Consider the following 17,741-nt stretch of genomic DNA (forward strand, 5'->3'; position numbering starts at 1 on the left):
ACAGACCACCAGTAGCGAGGAACATCTGACCAGACTGTTAGGAGGTGTTGGGACCAGTGGATGTGTAAGGACACACAAGGTGACCGGGCTCAGGACGCCCCCTACAGACCACCAGTAGCGAGGAACATCTGACCAGACTGTTAGGTGGTGTTGGGACCAGTGGATGTGTGAGGGCACACAAGGTGACCGGGCTCAGGACCCCCCCGACAGATCACCAGTAGAGAGGAGCGTCTGATCGTCCGACAAGAACTAGCAGCTCCAACTGTTTCATTGTCCACCATCCGGAGACAGGGGGCGCCATCGTTACACCCCTGTGTCTGTTGAAACTATTTCCAGGCTCTTGGCTGAAGGACATTTGGTCTCACGGCCCCCATTACATGTACGACCTCTGACCCCCACCGTCGCCTCCGCTTGCAGTGATGTCATGAACGATGAAACTGGATGTGACAAAGTACCGGGTTGCCTTCAGCGAAGAAGCCAGGTTTAGTTTGGGAGCGGACTGCTGTACGTACGTCTGGAGACTTCAGGGTGGGCACCTCAATCCTGCCTTTGTTGTAGAGCAGCACACTGGACGCTGCTGGTGTGATGGTCTGGGGGACCATTGCATACGACAGTCGGTCACCCTTAGTGGTACAAGGGACAAAGACCGCTCAGCGATATGTTCTGGACGTCCTGCAGCCACATGTGTTCCTCTCATGGCGGCTTCCAGCCGGATAATGCTCGGCCGCACACACAAGGGGGTCCCAGGAAGCCCCCACAACATTGTGAACATGGACCATCCACCTAGATGGGCGTAAATGTGGAGAAAGAGAAGACTAAAAGGGCCTGGTGAACGGGCGCAACACTCTAAATATGGTGGAAATTGGAGCTCATACATAATAAAAGAGAAGTTTGCGCTACACTGAGTAAAGTGCAAAGCCAGCATATGAGAACGTATTTCGGGGTCAGACCCCTTCATCAGATCGGCTGCTTAAAACATACAAACTAAGTGAAAAGTAAGTGAAACTATTGAAATACAATTCAGAATGTAAAAAAAAGGATTAAAAAAAATATATGTATTACTTTAAAAATATTTATAGAGGTGACCCAACAGGGTACTAGAGCCTCCATGCCTGCCCGTATCACATCTTGTATCCAAGCTAGAGGCGGTACAGCAGGGTACTAGAGCCTCCATGCCTGCCCGTATCACATCTTGTATCCAAGCTAGAGGCAGTACAACAGGGTACTAGAGCCTCCATGCCTGCCCGTATCACATCTTGTATCCAAGCTAGAGGCGGTACAGCAGGGTACTAGAGCCTCCATGCCCGCCCGTATCACATCTTGTATCCAAGCTAGAGGCAGTACAACAGGGTACTAGAGCCTCCATGCCTGCCCGTATCACATCTTGTATCCAAGCTAGAGGCGGTACAGCAGGGTACTAGAGCCTCCATGCCTGCCCGTATCACATCTTGTATCCAAGCTAGAGGCAGTACAACAGGGTACTAGAGCCTCCATGCCTGCCCGTATCACATCTTGTATCCAAGCTAGAGGCGGTACAGCAGGGTACTAGAGCCTCCATGCCTGCCCGTATCACATCTTGTATCCAAGCTAGAGGCAGTACAACAGGGTACTAGAGCCTCCATGCCTGCCCGTATCACATCTTGTATCCAAGCTAGAGGCGGTACAACAGGGTCCTAGAGCCTCCATGGCCCTGTATCACATCTTGTATCCAAGCTAGAGGCGGTACAACAGGGTACTAGAGCCTCCATGCCCACCTGTATCACATCTTGTATCCAAGCTAGAGGCGGTACAACAGGATACTAGAGCCTCCATGCCTGCCTGTATCACATCTTGTGTCTAAGCTAGAGGTGGTACAACAGGGTACTAGAGCCTCCATGCCCACCGTATCACATCTTGTATCCAAGCTAGAGGCGGTACAACAGGATACTAGAGCCTCCATGCCTGCCTGTATCACATCTTGTGTCTAAGCTAGAGGTGGTACAACAGGGTACTAGAGCCTCCATGCCCACCCATATCACATATTGTATCCAAGCTAGAGGCGGTAAAACAGCGTACTAGAGCCTCCATGCCCCCCGTATCACATATTGTATCCAAGCTAGAGGCGGTACAACAGGGTACTAGAGCCTCCATGCCTGCCCATATCACATATTGTATCCAAGCTACAGGTGGTACAACAGGGTACTAGAGCCTCCATGCCCACCCATATCACATATTGTATCCAAGCTAGAGGCGGTACAACAGCGTACTAGAGCCTCCATGCCCCCCGTATCACATCTGGTATCCAAGCTAGAGGCGGTACAACAGGGTACTAAAGCCTCCATGCCCCCGTATCACATCTTGTATCCAAGCTAGAGGGGGTACAACAGGGTACTAGAGTCTCCATGCCCACTCGTATCACATCTTGTATCCAAACTAGAGGCGGTACAACAGGGTACTAGAGCCTCCATGCCCGCCTGTATCACTTCTTGTGTCTAAACTAGAGATGGTACAACAGGGTATTAGAACCTCCATGCCCCCTTTATCACATCTTGTACCCAAGAGAGAGGCGGTATAACAGTAGTAGAGCCTCCATGCCACCCTTGTACCCAAGCTAGAGGTGGCATGACAGGGTACTAGAGCCTTCATGCCTGCCCGTATCACATCTGGTATCCAAGCTAGAGGTGGTACAACAGGGTGCTAGAGCCTCCATGCCTGCCCGTATCACATATTGTATCCAAGCTAGAGGCGGTACAACAGGGTGCTAGAGCCTCCATGCCTGCCCATATCACATATTGTATCCAAGCTAGAGGCGGTACAGCAGGGTACTAGAGCCTCCATGCCCGCCCGTATCACATGTTGTATCTAAGCTGGAGGCGGTACAACATGGTACTAGAGCCTCCATGCCCACCTGTATCACATCTTGTATCCAAGCTAGAGGCGGTACAGCAGGGTACTAGAGCCTCCCTACAAGGGGTCGGTTCTCCACAATAAATGACCCTTTTGCTCTGATATTGTCATCAGCGTTACAATCACACAGAGGACGTTTCATTCCATCCCAACAACTGGAATTTTCTGACAATGAGTGATATCAGCTGCTCCCCTTATAACGCTCCAGTACTAATATAAACTTCACAGACCTTTCCATCAGCTGTGACCATTAGCAGCTCCGCGTCTGACATTGCTGTTGTGTAATAAGCTTTACCTTTCATGGTAAAATCCCCTGTAATAAGTGGCACATCCAGAACTACGACTACATGTCAAAGCCAGGATCTTCATCATGAAAGGTCTGGCACCAGTCTTGTCCTCTGCTGGAATCAGCAATGTATGGTACAAATATGGGCCAACTATATCCAGGACCCTGCGGGGCACACAGCGAGCCAGGAGACACCAAGTAGTATATAATGCATCAGCACCATAATATATAGCCAAGATGTCAAATAACAAGGATTCTGTAGTCACTTGTGTGGTTTAAAGGGCAACTCCAGTAATGACAGATGAATCATGACTAGTGCAGCAGTCATCCCACAGACACAATATAAAGAATTCATACAATACCATAATTAAAAAATCTGAATGACCCTCCCATTATGTCTTCTGCTCAGCATGGCACCTGCTCAATAATGCACTGTGCATGAGGAGAAGGGAGAACTGCCTAAAATGAAAATGTGATAATCAGCCCTTTCAGCTACTGATCCAGTAAAAAAAAAAGCGAAAATCTTTTTAAAAAAAATCAAACATCTGTAATATGCGCCCTAAGTACAAGAATATAACTGCTATAATACTGCCCCCTATGTACAAGAATATAACTACTATAATACTGCCCCCTATGTACAAGAATATAACTACTATAATACTGCCCCCTATGTACAAGAATATAACTACTATAATACTGCCCCCTATGTACAAGAATATAACTACTATAATACTGCCCCTATGTACAAGAATATAACTACTATAATACTGCCTCCTATGTACAAGAATATAACTACTATAATACTGCCCCCTATGTACAAGAATATAACTACTATAATACTGCCCCCTATGTACAAGAATATAACTACTATAATACTGCCCCCTATGTACAAGAATATAACTACTATAATACTGCCCCCTATGTACAAGAATATAACTACTATAATACTGCCCCTATGTACAAGAATATAACTACTATAATACTGCCTCCTATGTACAAGAATATAACTACTATAATACTGCCTCCTATGTACAAGAATATAACTACTATAATACTGCCCCCTATGTACAAGAATATAACTACTATAATACTGCCCCCTATGTACAAGAATATAACTACTATAATACTGCCCCCTATGTACAAGAATATAACTACTATAATACTGCCCCCTATGTACAAGAATATAACTACTATAATACTGCCCCCTATGTACAAGAATATAACTACTATAATACTGCCCCCTATGTACAAGAATATAACTACTATAATACTGCCCCCTATGTACAAGAATATAACTACTATAATACTGCCCCTATGTACAAGAATATAACTACTATAATACTGCCCCCTATGTACAAGAATATAACTACTATAATACTGCCCCCTATGTACAAGAATATAACTACTATAATACTGCCCCCTATGTACAAGAATATAACTACTATAATACTGCTCCTATGTACAAGAATATAACTACTATAATACTGCCCCCTATGTACAAGAATATAACTACTATAATACTGCCCCCTATGTACAAGAATATAACTACTATAATACTGCCCCCTATGTACAAGAATATAACTACTATAATACTGCCTCCTATGTACAAGAATATAACTACTATAATACTGCCCCCTATGTACAAGAATATAACTACTATAATACTGCCCCCTATGTACAAGAATATAACTACTATAATACTGCCTCCTATGTACAAGAATATAACTACTATAATACTGTCCCCTATGTACAGGAATATAACTACTATAATACTGCCCCCTATGTACAAGAATATAACTACTATAATACTGCTCCTATGTACAAGAATATAACTACTATAATACTGCCCCCTATGTACAGGAATATAACTACTATAATACTGCCTCCTATGTACAAGAATATAACTACTATAATACTGCCTCCTATGTACAAGAATATAACTACTATAATACTGCCTCCTATGTACAAGAATATAACTACTATAATACTGCCTCCCATGTACAAGAATATAACTACTATAATACTGCCTCCTATGTACAAGAATATAACTACTATAATACTGCCCCCTATATACAAGAATATAACTACTATAATACTGCCCCCTATGTACAGGAATATATCTACTATAATACTGCCCCCTATGTACAGGAATATATCTACTATAATACTGCCCCCTATGTACAAGAATATAACTACTATAATACTGCCCCCTATGTACAAGAATATAACTACTATAATACTGCCCCCTATGTACAGGAATATATCTACTATAATACTGCCCCCTATGTACAGGAATATATCTACTATAATACTGCCCCCTATGTACAAGAATATAACTACTATAATACTGCCCCCTATGTACAGGAATATATCTACTATAATACTGCCCCCTATGTACAAGAATATAACTACTATAATACTGCCCCCTATGTACAAGAATATAACTACTATAATACTGCCCCCTATGTACAGGAATATATCTACTATAATACTGCCTCCTATGTACAAGAATGTAACTACTATAATACTGCGCCCTATATACAAGAATATAACTACTATAATACTGCCCCCTATGTACAAGACTATAACTACTATAATACTGCCCCCTATGTACAAGAATATAACTACTATAATACTGCCCCCTATGTACAAGAATATAACTACTATAATACTGCCCCCTATGTACAAGAATATAACTACTATAATACTGCCCCCTATGTACAGGAATATATCTACTATAATACTGCCCCCTATGTACAGGAATATATCTACTATAATACTGCCCCCTATGTACAAGAATAGAACTACTATAATACTGCCCCCTATGTACAAGAATATAACTACTATAATACTGCCCCCTATGTACAGGAATATAACTACTATAATACTGCCCCCTATGTACAAGAATATAACTACTATAATACTGCCCCCTATGTACAAGAATATAAATACTATAATACTGCCTCCTATGTACAAGAATATAACTACTATAATACTGCCCCCTATGTATAAGAATATAACTACTATAATACTGCTCCCTATGTACAAGAATATAACTGCTATAATACTGCCCCCTATGTACAAGAATATAACTACTATAATACTGACCCCTATGTATAAGAATATAACTACTATAATACTGCCTCCTAAGTACAAGAATATAACTACTATAATACTGTCTCCTATGTACAAGAATATAACTACTATAATACTGCCCCCTATATACAAGAATATAACTACTATAATACTGCCCCCTATGTACAAGAATATAACTACTATAATACTGCCCCCTATGTACAAGAATATAACTACTATAATACTGCCCCCTATGTACAGGAATATAACTACTATAATACTGCCCCCTATGTACAAGAATATAACTACTATAATACTGCCTCCTATGTACAAGAATATAACTACTATAATACTGCCCCCTATGTACAAGAATATAACTACTATAATACTGCCCCCTATGTGCAAGAATATAACTACTATAATACTGCCCCCTATGTACAAGAATATAACTACTATAATACTGCCCCCTATGTACAAGAATATAAATACTATAATACTGCCCCCTATGTACAAGAATATAACTACTATAATACTGCCCCCTATGTACAAGAATATAAATACTATAATACTGCCTCCTATGTACAAGAATATTACTATAATACTGCCCCCTATGTACAAGAATATAACTACTATAATACTGCCCCCTATGTACAAGAATATAAATACTATAATACTGCCCCCTATGTACAAGAATATAACTACTATAATACTGCCTCCTATGCACAAGAATATAACTACTATAATACTGCCTCCTATGTACAAGAATATAACTACTATAATACTGCCCCCGATGTACAATAATATAACTGCTATAATACTGCCCCCTATGTACAAGAATATAACTACTATAATACTGCCCCCTATGTACAAGAATATAACTACTATAATACTGCCCTCTATGTACAAGAATATAACTGCTATAATACTGCCCCCTATGTACAGGAATATAACTACTATAATACTGCCCCCTATGTACAAGAATATAACTACTATAATACTGCCCCCTATGTACAAGAATATAAATACTATAATACTGCCCCCTATGTACAAGAATATAACTACTATAATACTGCCTCCTATGCACAAGAATATAACTACTATAATACTGCCTCCTATGTACAAGAATATAACTACTATAATACTGCCCCCGATGTACAATAATATAACTGCTATAATACTGCCCCCTATGTACAAGAATATAACTACTATAATACTGCCCCCTATGTACAAGAATATAACTACTATAATACTGCCCCCTATGTACAAGAATATAACTACTATAATACTGCCCTCTATGTACAAGAATATAACTGCTATTTTACTGCCCCCTATGTACAGGAATATAACTACTATAATACTGCCCCCTATGTACAAGAATATAACTACTATAATACTGCCCCCTATGTACAGGAATATATCTACTATAATACTGCCCCCTATGTACAAGACTATAACTACTATAATACTGCCCCCTATGTATAAGAATATAACTACTATAATACTGCTCCCTATGTACAAGAATATAACTGCTATAATACTGCCCCCTATGTACAAGAATATAACTACTATAATACTGCCTCCTATGTACAAGAATATAACTACTATAATACTGCCCCCTAAGTACAAGAATATAACTACTATAATACTGCCCCCTAAGTACAAGAATATAACTACTATAATACTGCCTCCTATGTACAAGAATATAACTACTATAATACTGCCTCCTATGTACAAGAATATAACTACTATAATACTGCCCCCTATATACAAGAATATAACTACTATAATACTGCCCCCTATGTACAAGAATATAACTACTATAATACTGCCCCCTATGTACAGGAATATAACTACTATAATACTGCCCCCTATGTACAAGAATATAACTACTATAATACTGCCCCCTATGTACAAGAATATAAATACTCTAATACTGCCTCCTATGTACAAGAATATTACTATAATACTGCCCCCTATGTACAAGAATATAACTACTATAATACTGCCCCCTATGTACAAGAATATAAATACTATAATACTGCCCCCTATGTACAAGAATATAACTACTATAATACTGCCTCCTATGCACAAGAATATAACTACTATAATACTGCCTCCTATGTACAAGAATATAACTACTATAATACTGCCCCCGATGTACAATAATATAACTGCTATAATACTGCCCCCTATGTACAAGAATATAACTACTATAATACTGCCCCTATGTACAAGAATATAACTACTATAATACTGCCCCCTATGTACAAGAATATAACTACTATAATACTGCCCCCTATGTACAAGAATATAACTACTATAATACTGCCCCCTATGTACATGAATATAACTACAATAATACTGCCTCCTATGTACAAGAATATAACTACTATAATACTGCCCCCTATGTACAAGAATATAACTACTATAATACTGCCTCCTATGTACAAGGATATAACTACTATAATACTGCCCCCTATGTACAAGAATATAACTACTATAATACTGCCCCCCTATGTACAAGAATATAACTACTATAATACTGCCCCCCTATGTACAAGAATATAACTACTATAATACTGCTCCTATGTACAAGAATATAACTACTATAATACTGCCTCCTATGTACAAGAATATCACTATTATAATACTGCCTCCTATGTACAAGAATATAACTGCTATAATACTGCTCCTATGTACAAGAATATAACTACTATAATACTGCTCCCTATGTACAAGAATATAACTACTATAATACTGCCCCCTATGTACAAGAATATAACTGCTATAATACTGCTCCCTATGTACAAGAATATAACTACTATAATACTGCCTCCTATGTACAAGAATATAACTACTATAATACTGCCTCCTATTTGTGGTGTCTTTTTGTTTATTAGTTCTCACATTAATCTTTACAAGGTATCAGTTCCTTCCTCACACATTATGACTTGTCCAGCTGAGTGACAACCTTTGTTGTGAGCCAAAATGTTATTGGTGCAGTTGTCATATCCCTTCCCCCACTCTGCTTCTGTAGGAGGTGACTGACTGGGAGCAGTTGAGCCCTTTAATCAGCTGACCCCACCTACATACGGTATTAAGTAGGGCAGGGCTTGATAGACATCTATGCATGGCGGCCCTGGGAGCGCTGCGGGGGCGGGGGGTGTTGATGTGCGGGGGAAGGCCCAGCCTTTCATTGGCTCTTTAGATGGGCGGTTAGGCAGTTACTGGCGGCTGCCAAACAGCCAACAGCCGCCGGGTATTGACCGACTCTGCTCCCTACACACTCCAGAGCGGTTATTTGCATTCGGCGGTGCTGAAGTGGTTAAAACCGCTGCCTCTCCCGCACATACGTGTCCGTCACCTCCCGCCTCCAGCCGTGTATCTTCCTGCCACCTTCTCTATTCTAGCGCTTGCTGTTAGCATTGTGCGTTAATCTCCCCGTTATCGCGGCGCCTCCCCTCCGCCGCGCCGTCTCCCCTCCGCCGCGCCGTCTTCGCTCCGACACTCGCAGACAGATCACTGTTGGTTTTCTAAAGAAACAAATAATTTTACTCCGAAGCTGAAAATTCAATTTTCTAGCAGATTAGCTCGTCAATTTATTCTTGGTGTTTGGCGAGCGGCGAGCTGCCCTGTTCATGCATCGCGGAGGATCTACAGGGGGCACCTGCGAGCGCCGACATAGTTCCCGATGATGAGGAGGCGATGGGCCGTGCATCAAACCCCGGACCCTGTAATCCTCCTTACATGACTGTCAGTCGCGGAACAGAATTGCCTGCACTGCGGGCGGCACAGGAGCCAACGGCGGCAACTAGGACTCCAACCGCTGGTTCATTACACCCCTGCCACCTACTACAATGGTTCGGCCCGAGTCACATATTGTATGTGAAATTGTATGTAATGAGCAAATTCTACAACTTTCTATTATACTTTGTGTTTCAGCAATTTAATATTTTCAAGCTCTGCTTGCTGTCAGTGAATGGAAACATTCTTGTTCATACTCATGGGAGGAAATTAGACCGGCATTTTCATCTGTGTTGGAACCTCTGTTGCACATTTGGCGCAAAATATTGCCTGAAAAAGCGCTGCATGCATCGCTTTTCCTTCCGGCAAAGGCGGGGCAGCTGAACGGATTGCGAACAGACCCCATTATAGTCAACGGCGCTGTTCGGTTCCATCATGAGACAGATTCATTCGGCCAGAGGATTCCCCTTTCTTGCTCCCCAAAACGGAGCCCAGATGTGAAACCTCCCTTAGTATAACTTCTCCCACTTCATACATTTGGCGCCGCACGCCTCTTTATGGACTACGCAAATCACTGGCACAGTCTCAGAAATGCAGGCTAGATCCGATCTGTCGCGCACGGGCGGTATTATTTATGGCGGCTTTATGTATAATTTGTGGGTTGGCCACGCCCCTTCCAAAAGTGCTGCCTACTTTTCAAAAAAGTGGTAGCGCCATTGCAGAATTTAAGTCATACATTTTTGAAGAAATACCCATTTACGCAAAAAATTGGCCATAAATATGTCCCATAGGTTGTAAATCATCTGACAGCTGAGGGTTTGCTACAACTGTATCCGGCACAACCTCTGCTGCCCTCACAGTGTGTTAAGACTGTATGCGATCCGGAGTGCAGGGGGGATTCTCTAGAGGACAGTCTAGATTCCATACAATTGTAGCAAACCCCCAGCTGAGAAAAGTTCTTAATTGGCATGAACTTTCAGTTTCTGATGGTAATCCATTTTTCATTCACCGACAACAAGCAGAGATCCTAGAGAAATGATGGAAAACTGAAACTATATTAGAAGGTTGGAGACTTTTTGAAAAGGAAGGGGATTCATTAAGCCAAATTCTAGCATGGAAAAGTTTACTTAAGTCTTGGCTTGCGCAAAAGTTTTGCAACTTTTTGACTGCGCTGGCTCATCCCACAAAAGGGGCAAGGCTTGTTTGGAGGGGGCGTGGCTACCCCGAGCCAACAGGTTCATCTATGAGGGATCAGACCTGGCGCACGGGGGAGCCGAGATGTGCGCCTCTTCACATATTAGGCTACTATGTGCCGGCAGGAATAATATTAAGGCAGACTTAATAGATCAATCCCCCCTTAAATGCCTTGACTAGTGTGGATTTCACAAGATCTCTGCTTGCTGTCAGAATCTGCTCACACAGTATGAGTGCCATCAGCCTGAAGTCCAGAGATCAGTGCTGCTATGATCAGATCCCAGACGATGGTCTACACCGATACACTGTAACAAAGCCAGCAGCTGTGAGGATGAGGAGGCCAGGACTAGTTTTCTGGTTGGAATTGCTTTCATTTACTTACAGCAAGCAGAGATACTAACAATATTAAGTAACTAACTGCTTGCACATGCTGGTGATAGGAATAAGCGGCTGCCAGACATCTCTGATGAACAGCAAACGACCGGCCAAGTTAAAACCCAACATGCTTGTATCTGGTCACCCAGCTTTCTCAGGATCCTGATCCCCCTTAGAAGTGAATGGAGCAGCGGTCACAATCAGCAGCTCTGACGCGGATCCTCTTTAGAACCTTCGGCTCAAATCATCTGAGAATCCGCAGGTTAAAAAAAAAACAGATCTTGGTGCATATTTTTTTTCCGTAGGATAGGCGATAAAAGTCTGATCAGCGGGGGTCTCACCTCTGTGGCCCCATCGATCCCAACAACAGGGGCCCCACGTCCCTCTCTACTTGCTGCACCCATCCGCAGTGACATGGAGCTGGAATGAAGTCACGGTCGTCCATGAGTGGCGACTCTCCATTTGACGGCGCTGATGGAAAGCCATCTCCAGCCGTCCCACCGGAGAGGACTGCAGCGGCATTGCGCAAATGTGACTGCTGTACCATTCGCACTGCAGGGGGTGCAGCGAGAGGACATGGGACCCCCGTGCTCCGGCTCCGTGGGGGGCCAGCGGTGTGATTCGCCAATGATCAGACTTCCATCCTGCAGGCGATAAAAGTTAACCCCGTCTTCTTATTGTGGTTACAGAATAGTTGCCATTACCCGTAGGCACTCATTAGCGCGGACGCCATTTTTCAGCTCGTTATCGCCGTCTGACCGCAGTTCGCTGACGGCAGAGAGTGGGATTATTTTAAGCCGATAACTGGCAGAAGTTACTCCGCCGTCGTCTCCTAAACCCCTGATCTCGCTGCCGACGCAGTTTCCAGGGCTTCGGAAAAGCTGGGTGGCGGCTCAGGATGGCGAATAATTAGTTTTTACAGTATAGCTGTGAGGATTATCCCCCCCCCCCTCCCCCGCTCGCCGGCCCATCTGAGGTTCGGACACTCATTAAACCGAAACCATGACGGGTCGGTTTGTTCCTTGTCACTGCTAATTAGTCTGGATGAACCGCTTGTTTCCATCAGCGTTTCTTGCAGCGACGGCTCCTAATTAATGCAGACGGAGAAAGAACCTTCTAGAAAGAACAAACTAGTCCTGGATGGTGGAATCATTTGCGCACGTGCAGTCCGTGGAGTTATTTGCCGCACTCGGCGTTCTGTTCTAGTGGGGTTTACGGCCGTACGGTAAAAACACAAAAACCGCACGGAACGTACTGATAGCAGTAAAAGCGATTTGGCGTAATGGCGGCGAATCGCTTGGAAGTCCTTGATATTCCCGATTCCACGTAAATTAAGCTCCATGTATAACGAGAAGTTCGGAAACTTTCTAATAGACTTTGTGTTTCAGTACTTTACCTTTTTCAAGATCTCTGCTTGCTGACAGTGAGTGGGAAGATTCTGGTTTAAACCTTTAGACTGAATACCTATGCAGACCTAAGGCAGGTGAAGAAATCAGGCGCGCTCCATCTGCAGCGCCGACTGCCAGGCGCCCGCCAGCTGCGCTACACTAATTGTGCGGCACGGCTGCTGCCATTCACCTTGAGGGGTGGCTGCGCTACGCAATTAGCGAAGCTGCGGCAAGTTCGGCTGTAAGGCCAGGCGTGTTACAGCTCTACTTCTCACAGCTGCTGGTTTGCTACAATTGCATCCAGTATTTCTTCTTCTAAAAAAGCGCCCCCCCTTGTCTACAGATTGGGTCTGGTACTGCAGGTCAGTCCTATTGACACTTGAGCTGCAGTAGCCAGTTCTCTCCACGGCCAGGGGTGGCGCTGTTTCTGCAACAAACGACCATGTTCTTCTAACCTCAGACAACCCCTTTAAGCTTCATTGAGGGCAGTCGGGCTCCGCTGATTGCCCTGCAATATACTGCTTTCCCGGCCGCCCCCGCCGCGGCGTTCTCTGCGCACATCTCATCCCAGAAGGTCCGGCCGAAAATACAACAGACTATTTATCAAGAAAGGCAAATATTGTTCTCATCAGCGATATTGTATCCTCCGAGGCCCGACACTAGCACAGACAGCGCAGAGCTGACGCCGCGGCTGGGAGCGAGCCAAGACCCGCTATGTCCGCCGCGGATACACAGCGGCATCCCTGCAATCTGGCATCTGATAATCCGGAATAGCACAAAGAGTGCAGCCTGCAGCGTTAAGAATGGCGGTTGTAAAAACCTGGGACATGTATGTATATGGCGGTACACCTACAATATATCACAAAGGGACACCAAGACCTAGCAGATGTATACACGGCTCTGAATGTAGCCATGACAACCAGCAAACCTCCATTCTTTACACTGCAGGCACAGAGCAGTGCAGAATAGAAACAATGTGGCGTATTGACTTGACCCGCGTTCCATATGCCGCAGTATATAAAGTGTGCGCCAGCTTAAATCTGACACGACACAAGGCTCGCACATCTGGCGCTCCCTCCACGCATCAGATGGGAACATGCGCCGCTCCGAGCATTCTGCGCAGTAAATTTTGCCATACCGCCTGCGCCCGCTGTAAGTGGGGTCATAAATACGCGAGGTTCTTGCACCGAGCAGCAACATTAAATCCTTCACTTCTAAAGCTGAGCGCACAGCGGTCCAGGCGCTTATGGAGGAAACGGGAAACCGCTGATTCGCCTTTTATCGGATAACCGTCTCGCTTCCTATAAGCGGAGAACAACGTCCAGTGAAATTACAAGCCAACTCGTCACTATCGGCCCCAGAGGTCACCGCACGAACCACGTGTATCCACCACCGCGGGCGGGACGGGCTGAGGGCGTCCTCAAGGTCTTACATAAATGACCACGCCTGTAATCAGAGCAACATGGCGCAGGAAGAAGAGAGCGGGCAACAAGCCTGAAGGTGTGGGAAGGGTGCATGGCGCAGGGAAGAAGAGAGCGGGCAACAAGCCTGAAGGTGTGGGAAGGGTGCATGGCGAAGGGAAGAAGAGAGCGGGCAACAAGCCTGAAGGTGTGGGAAGGGTGCATGGCGCAGGGAAGAAGAGAGCAGGCAACAAGCCTGAAGGTGTGGGAAGGGTGCATGGCGCAGGGAAGAAGAGAGCGGGCAACAAGCCTGAAGGTGTGGGAAGGGTGCATGGCGCAGGGAAGAAGAGAGCAGGCAACAAGCCTGAAGGTGTGGGAAGGGTGCATGGCGCAGGAAGAAGAGAGCGGGCAACAAGCCTGAAGGTGTGGGAAGGGTGCATGGCGCAGGGAAGAAGAGAGCGGGCAACAAGCCTGAAGGTGTGGGAAGGGTGCATGGCGAAGGGAAGAAGAGAGCGGGCAACAAGCCTGAAGGTGTGGGAAGGGTGCATGGCGCAGGGAAGAAGAGAGCAGGCAACAAGCCTGAAGGTGTGGGAAGGGTGCATGGCGAAGGGAAGAAGAGAGCGGGCAACAAGCCTGAAGGTGTGGGAAGGGTGCATGGCGCAGGGAAGAAGAGAGCGGGCAACAAGCCTGAAGGTGTGGGAAGGGTGCATGGCGCAGGGAAGAAGAGAGCGGGCAACAAGCCTGAAGGTGTGGGAAGGGTGCATGGCGCAGGGAAGAAGAGAGCGGGCAACAAGCCTGAAGGTGTGGGAAGGGTGCATGGCGCAGGGAAGAAGAGAGCGGGCAACAAGCCTGAAGGTGTGGGAAGGGTGCATGGCGCAGGGAAGAAGAGAGCGGGCAACAAGCCTGAAGGTGTGGGAAGGGTGCATGGTGAAGGGAAGAAGGGAACAATTAGGGTGGAGAGGGGTCAGGGGAGGCCTACTGGTGAAAGGGGGGGCCAAGAGGGGAAAGGGGGGGGGGCAAAAGGGGTCAAGAGGGGAAAGGGGGGCAGAAAGAAAGAAGAAAGAGGAAAGGAAGGGTGCAGGAAGAAAGAGGGAAGGGCCCAAGTAGGGTATGGAGGGCATGAAGAAAGAACACAAGATGGGGAGAGGCGCAGGAAGAGTGGAAGGTGTAGGAAGGATAGAAGTCACCAGTATGGTGGAGAGAGCAGGAAGGGGGAAGAGCACAAGTAGCATGGACGTCACAGAGGAAAGGGTGTAGAATAATTCATAGACTCAAGCATATTCCAGGGGGCCGTAAGAAGAAGAGGGAAGGTGCAAAAAGGACGGAGGAAACAAACTGGGTGGAAGCTACAAAAGGTGAGCGTGCAAGAAGAGGGGAGGGTGCAGGAAGAGGGGAGGGTGCAGGAAGAGGGGAGGGTGCAGGAAGAGGGGAGGGTGCAGGAAGAGGGGAGGGTGCAGGAAGAGGGGAGGGTGCAGGAAGAGGGGAGGGTGCAGGAAGAGGGGAGGGTGCAGGACGCACAGAGGGCGCAGTGTGAGCAGAGACCCTCAGACTCAGCAATGTGCTAATGATCCCCCCGACGACGGCCGCCCTCAGCTGCATTATTTAGGGGAGACCGACACAGAGATTCCAGAAAATAACCAGCCAACCGGCTCCGACATCACAACATCCCCACGAGGGCAGAGATGGATATTCGTGTACGGACTTGTGTAGCAGCCAGGTGTTTGCTGCGAGCGACAATAGTGGCTGCAGGCTCGAGACGCGTCCTGATAGCATAATGGCATCCTATAACACTGGCCCACTTTGTCCTCTCCAAGCTCCTAAAATGCGCGGTGGCGGTTTCGTTTTTTCTCACTGTATGACAGATTAATGAGTCTGTTGTGACGGTGACACTTCCCAGAATGCAAATCATAGTAGGCAGCTCTGTGCAGACACTGAACAAGCAGGGCCTGCTGGAAGATTTCAGCTCTGAAGACTGAAGCGCTGTGAATAGAGCTCTGCAGTATTACGGAGACCGGTACATTATACGCAGGTGAACCTCTAGGTGTGCGAGATCTGGATGTAGTCACTGCCGAGGAGCTCTGGCAATGACAGAGTTAAACCTCAGCAGCGCCTGTGAGATGATCTTCCCCACCGAGGAACGCAATCCCATAAATCCATCACATTCCGCTTCATATGAGCGCTGCACCTGCAGGCGGCTCCCGGCCCTGATTGATAATTTAATTAACTTCTCAATCATGGCCTCAGATGGAAGACAAGAATCACAGCAGGAGACGAGACGCCAAGTACGGGCGACGCGAGGAGATGGCGGGCGGTGCCAGGTGGCGTCTTGTGTGAAGAAGGGCCCAGATCCCACCAGCAGGGGCCCCTTAATAAGAGCAAAGCATCAGAAGATTGGCATTGGCCCTACAGGGAGGAGAGTAATGTAATAGGCTTAACGCTTATGGAAGATGCAACTTTATAAATCACCACCATTTTCAAGATCTCTGCTTGCTAGGGGTGAATGGAAACCTGTATTTCTTACATCTAGAGGCCTGTCCTCCCCACTCCAGTGGATGCACAGCACAGAGAATAAGACAAGGAAAGGGCAGGTTTTCTGCCTCTGCTTGCTGACAGTGAATGGAAACTATTTATATTTAAAGATGTTAGTAATGTGTGAATCTGAGGAGTGACAACATCTGTGTGGAGTTATCAGCCTTCTATGGTATTAGAGTGTGAGCTCATTGGACGAGAGACCGACAGAAATCAACCCAGAGACACATCTGTCCCTTATCGCATGCGCCTCCTTCCTGCGCCACCAAATTAAAGCTGCCGGCCAAGGAAAATGAAATCTCTGGCAACATCATCAGCACCGACATTACCAATATCATTATCCTCGTCATCATCAGCACCATCATCATCATTATGGACGTCATCTTCAGCACAATGTCATAATTACGGATGTCATCACCATCATTATTTATGTCATCATCAGCAGTGACATCATCGTCATCAGCACCAAAGTCATCACCAATATTGACATCATCATGGACATCATCAGCACCAACATCCCTGATGTCCTTGTGAATGTTAAGGCAGCTGAAATGCAGTCCTAAGCTCCCGCTCACGACCTGAAGGTTGCGGGTTCAATCCCCACATGGTTCAGGTTGACTCAGCCTGCCATCCTCCTGAGGTTGGTAAAATGAGTTACCTAAAAGCGCTGCGGAATAAGTTGGCGCTATACAAAAAGCAAGATTTATTTATCCTCCGTGCCACCGACGTCATCATGCCAGAAACCCTCAGCATCCATATGAGGCCTCCAGCACACTGGCATTCTTCTTCATCCGTGAGTCAGACCACTAGACACGGACCCATATGACTCTGGTAACACACACTACACGGCCCACATGAGACGGC

The 17,741-nt window shown here is 45.5% G+C and overlaps 1 protein-coding gene across 1 annotated transcript in view; it reads right to left on the reverse strand.

Annotated features, from left to right (window-relative positions):
• The window catches only part of GALNT18 (polypeptide N-acetylgalactosaminyltransferase 18), a 182,882-nt gene that overhangs the window by 50,492 nt on the left and 114,649 nt on the right, over nt 1-17,741 (reverse strand). The window lies entirely within an intron of this gene.

This window comes from Eleutherodactylus coqui, chromosome 11, assembly GCF_035609145.1.
Source record: "Eleutherodactylus coqui strain aEleCoq1 chromosome 11, aEleCoq1.hap1, whole genome shotgun sequence".
NCBI lineage: Eukaryota > Metazoa > Chordata > Amphibia > Anura > Eleutherodactylidae > Eleutherodactylus > Eleutherodactylus coqui.